Source organism: Lygodium microphyllum, chromosome 30 (assembly GCF_053477565.2).
Source record: "Lygodium microphyllum isolate KBCC chromosome 30, Lygodium_microphyllum_v1.1.10, whole genome shotgun sequence".
Classification (NCBI taxonomy): Eukaryota; Viridiplantae; Streptophyta; class Polypodiopsida; order Schizaeales; family Lygodiaceae; genus Lygodium; species Lygodium microphyllum.
In genome coordinates this window covers 19,896,130-19,901,380 of record NC_141164.1, presented here as the reverse complement: position 1 = coordinate 19,901,380, position 5,251 = coordinate 19,896,130, and the positions used below count along the sequence as shown (strand labels likewise).

The 5,251-nt window shown below is 46.0% G+C and overlaps 1 pseudogene; it reads right to left on the bottom strand.

The window, feature by feature from the left end:
- Positions 1–1,283: 1,283 nt before the first annotated feature.
- On the bottom strand, positions 1,284–3,463 carry LOC148009604 (putative xyloglucan galactosyltransferase GT13 pseudogene; annotated as a pseudogene).
- Positions 3,464–5,251: the final 1,788 nt, after the last annotated feature.

Below are 5,251 nucleotides of genomic sequence, written 5' to 3'. Positions count from 1 at the left end.
ACCACAACAATCTGAGTAGGTATATGAATATATTCAATATAGATATATGATATTCACATGTATAAAAATTATTGCTTATGCCTTGTTCATAGTATCATAATTAATATATTTCTATTTATGTTTGAATAGGTTGTCTTTTAAACAATGGTAGAGAATAACAAATGGTGGATCATGATCCCTATCTCACCACAATCTAGAGTTGTACATGGTGCCATGGAGCATATGGATGATGATTGTGGTAGTGGAGATGATGATAAGTGTGGTTCAGGAGAGGAGGATGGTTATGGTCCGAGAGACACACATGATAATACCATCACACATGAGGATGATTGTGTCATTAGTGATGATGTTCATATGATAAACATAGTAGCAACAATAGTAGTGGGATTGATCTCTATTCATATGGACATTGAAGTGATCGTTTTGGCAAGGATTGATCTCATTCAATATATGACTAAATCGTAAATAATCATTGTGTTTTATACATTTGTCTACATTAACATAACTCTTGCAAATATTACATCCTTTGTGTCAATTCACTTTGTTAATTATACATACATTAACTAACAATATGATGATGATGTGTCATATATGAAATATATGGATCTCACAAATGTCAATAAAATGACAACAATGTGTCAAGCATGAAACATATGGATTGACCTATTTGTGAGTTTGAACATCAAAGGAACATTGGTTATTGAAATTCAACTAGATATTTTGGTAAGTTAAAATTGATCTCAATCAAAACTTAACAGATATATAGCTCATCTCCTTTGTATCAATTGCTTTGCGAATGTACATGCATTGACTAATAAGATATACCATGAACATGTATGGATGGGTCTATTTGTACATTGGTATTGAAATACAAGTAGATAGTTTGCCAAAGAAGGGTTGCCTTTAATGAAGATATAGTTACCCCCATTTATATTGATGGCTAATTGTGCATCTATGATCACACACAAATGTTTAAACACGTGTTGTCTAAATGCACGTCTAACTATTGAGGCATGCATCTATGCTTGCTTTTTGGTAGAGAGAGAGAGAGAGAGAGAGAGAGAGAGAGAGAGCAAATGGGCGTAACTTAGTAATTGGTTCAGATTTTCTTGACTTCAATTGCTTCATTCACAGGGCCATTTAGTATAGGAATTTTAAAAAGGGAGATTTGAACCCAATTGAGTGGGTCGGTAAATAAGTGGCTCACAATTGGAGTAGCCACTTGATGTGTGTGTGTGTGTGTGTGTGTGTGTGTGAGAGAGAGAGAGAGAGATTGGTTTGGCTCTAATATCATGCACCACATAATACGCAACATGCAATGGTCCATGGGTGAAGACTCGAGCATAGAATCGATCGATTTTAGTCAATGTATTTTGTACAAGGAGTTATTGATGTTTTGTAAAGGAATGGAGGGTAGCTAGCTGTTGTATCGTAGAATTGACAGCTTTTTGACTGATCCCCCATTGTTTGCATAAATTAACTTTCATAGAAGCTCAGAATTGGAATGCTGAGGAAACGGTAGTTGACAAGTGTAGTGTTCACAACTAGGTCTATCGACAAGGGGTCAATTGTTCTGCAATACTTCGGCGGCTTGTTGTACTGCAGCCGGATCAGCAGCTTCTTGATCAATGAGACTGCTCTAGCGCCGGATCAGTGCTGTTGGTGTGCACGATGGGAAGGAGGGCATCGGTTGCAGCAGCACCTTCTTGAATCTGATAGGAATGCTGCTGTGATGGATCAGAGGCGTTGGTGTGGACCATGGTAAGGAGGGCATCGATAGTGAGGTCGAATGCGTCACGGAAGCGGCGGAGGGAGTGGTCGGGGTGGGCATAGACGATGGAGGGGATGAGATCGATGACTTGCTGGCGGAGGCGGAGGACGCGGGAGGGCGGGATGCGGGAGAGGGTGGATTCGAGGTCGACCTGGCGGGCCTTGACGAGGCCGTGGGGGATGAAGAGGGAGTAGGAGGAGGGGTCGGAGGGGAGGTGGCCGAGAGTGTACTGGGAGTGAGCCGAGTCGGGGTGGAAGAGGACGGGGATGCAGCCGGAGAGAATGGAATCGAAGAAGGAGCGGCGGGTGTATGAGTCTCCGGGGGGCTGCAGGCAGAAGGACGACGACTGAAAGAGGCCCAGGACGGAGGCCGGCCTGTTGCAGTGGCTATGGCCGCGGCTGCATTCCATCAGCCGACAGAGACGAGACGCTGCGCACTGCTCTATGAGCTCGCCTCTGATAGAGTGCTCTATCTCGGGCCGCCGAGCCCCGGCGAAGCAGAACAGGTTCGGCCGCGCCCGGGCCCGCATGGCCTCCTGCCAAACCACCACGTGGCAGTCCTCCATTGGGTGGAAGTAGGTCGGGTACGGGACGGCCACCTCCTTGGTGTGGTCCCGCCCTTCGGCAGAAGCCACCCGGATGGCCGCCCCAGCCCTCTCTATCCCCACCGCCGTCACCTGCCGCAGCGCTTCCTGCATCAGAAGGGCATTCCCCCACTCCCCGTCACGTGTCGCCCTGCGGAAGTCCCACGTCACCCTCCCCGTCACCACCACGTGATCCCTGCCTCCCGTCGCCCTCCACTCCCCCCTGCCCTCCAGCCACGTGGCCAGAGCCGCCGCCAGCTCATCCCGCTCCGCCGCGCTGGTCCCCCATAGGTTGCTCGTCATGTCTACGCTGGCGTAGAAGGGCACGTACACCAGAGCCGCCTCGGACGCGTCCGCCGTCAGGCACCTGTAGCGTCTCATCCGCGCGTGGAACAGCACGTCCAGCATGGTCTCCTGGGTGGCGCGCCACAGCGGCCACCAAGTGTCGTCGTCGTTGGACGAATTATTAGGGCTCAGGAGGGCTCTGGCCTCGTCGTCTAGCTCCAGCTCCGGCCCCAGGCCGCCATTAGAAGTGCTCCTGCAGGCGTCGAACCACGGCCGGCTGTAGCCCGTGCAATTGGCCACCATACCTTCATTGAACCTGGGCGGCAGGTCATACATGTATATGTACTTTCCCGCGCAGGAATCGACCATCGACTCAGCTGGGTACGATATCACAGAATTCGTCACAGCCCCTGCAGCCGCCATCGATAACTCTGCAGCAGCAGTATGTGACACGTCGCCAGGAGTCAAAGGACTAGATGAGCTTGATTGTGGCAGTACAGGATTGTTATTATAAGAATAAGCTGAGCTGCCTCTCGATGCTGATGACAGGCCGTCGCCGACGCCATGATTGATGATCCTGCGCTGTAGCTGCACATAGGTCGGGTAGTACAGGAGAGAGAGAATCCACCATATAGCAAGGGCGGACAGGATTGCGAGCCAGCGGGTGTTTCCCTGAACTACAGGCAAAACACCATAATAATTGTTTGCCAGCACCAGCTTGTTTGAGGCCACCTGCTGCTGCCTCTCCATCCTGATGAAAGAGACGAAACGCCGCAACTGCACATAGGATTGCATTTATCTCATCCCGCTTATACCCGCTGATTCGTCAGGTGGCCGACCGGGATATTCAGTGACTTTACTTAATGATCAGATCAAAGGCGATGGCCGACTGTGATTGATTAAGGGTGCTTTTGCCGACACGTTAATCCAGCTACAGCCTGCCCAGTGCCAGCTGATCGGGTGCCCTTCCCGAGTTTGAAACCCACGACGTTTGTCCATGGCAGCTGCAAGATCACACAAACCCCCATGCCATAATTTTCACCTCTCACGTTCATCCCATCGTTCAACCCAACACGCCGCATTCTATGCGTTACAACATGAAATTCAGATCCCCCCGCCTTCCTTGTGCCAACCATCTCATCAACACTTGCTCTTAAACAAAGTCCTTTATTTTCTAAAGCAAAAGGTCAAAGAGAATAGTCTCTAATGGCCAAATTTTTCCTTGTCTTTGGGTCCCAACTTCCAAGTCATCTTTCTAATACCATATTAAGCCTTTATCTTTATGTTTTATTTGCCCCAATCGGCTTTGAGATACAAATTGTTAAAGAAAATTGTGCCGTTAGTTTCAAATCTCCAAGTGATCTTATTTGCATATAGCACTTAATGTCTAGAGCCTTTGCTAAGATCTGGTTATGACCCACTAGTACATAGAATATGCATGTGAAGCTTCCATTCTATTTGACTACTCACAATTTCTTCACAAAATACATAAAAGATGCATGTGATCGAAGCTTCCTCTCTATTTCACTAAAAAGTTCTTCTTGCCCAAACTTTCAACCACGTCCATATGCTAGCTTTTGACCATTACAAATGTAACCTAGACCACAAGTTCTTGTAATGGATGCCAAGTAATTTTCCAATTATGCTATTGCGAATCGCTTGAAGGTCAAAACTATCGGCTTTATGGTCACATTCTTTTGTAAGACTCTCATATCCAATAGGAATAATAATAAAATTATTATAGTTCTGTTCAAAGACTTGGTAAAGGCACAAATGCAAAACCATCTAAGCTTTCAACTACTTTGTTTAAATTCGCCTCTAGACATTTGCAATCAAGAGTTTGGAAATGTCATGTGTAGAATGTAGCTGCTACACAATGAATGCTTAAAATGAATTGGCTATTTTGTTTAGTATGCATGTCTTTAACCTTGATGTAGGATGTTAGAGAACAAAGGATCAAATGTACTACAAGATATAGGCCTCATACTGACGTTTAAAGCGACGAAAATAATCATAAAAAATTTCACCCATGTCGTCGTTGTAATGAAGTGCTGCAAAGAAAACAAAATACAACTGTTAGAAACACGATTGTCAGTACAAGGGATATTGCAAAAAAAAAAGCAAGCAAAACAAAAGAAAAACTTACAAAGTTCTCTAGATAATTCTTGTGGCCACCACTTGTAAACGGCTAAGCAAAAAAAAGCGAATGGAGTAGACGTCTCCACATGTGTGACAAATCCCATAGGTGACACAACTCTAGCAAAACAGTGAGATGAAGACACTATGTCGGTACCTTTCACAACAACCACCTGAGCGAACCTACATGAAAGCGAGGAGTAGCACATGTATCCTAAGTCGATTGCATGCTCACTGCATCCATGTCTCCGCAACATCTCCCATAATCACTCACTCTGTCCGGCTCAAGTCTGGAGCATCGAACTTATCTACTGAAAATTGAAGCATCAGAGTGCACCGAAGTAAATCTAACAAAATGGCCTGATGGTGTCGTAGACAGCTCCTAGTCTGAATTGAGTCATCTGATCTAAAGACATACGTGTGAAGATCTCTTGTAGCTCATTATTGCTCATCTGTCGACTCATCGTGTGGATCCA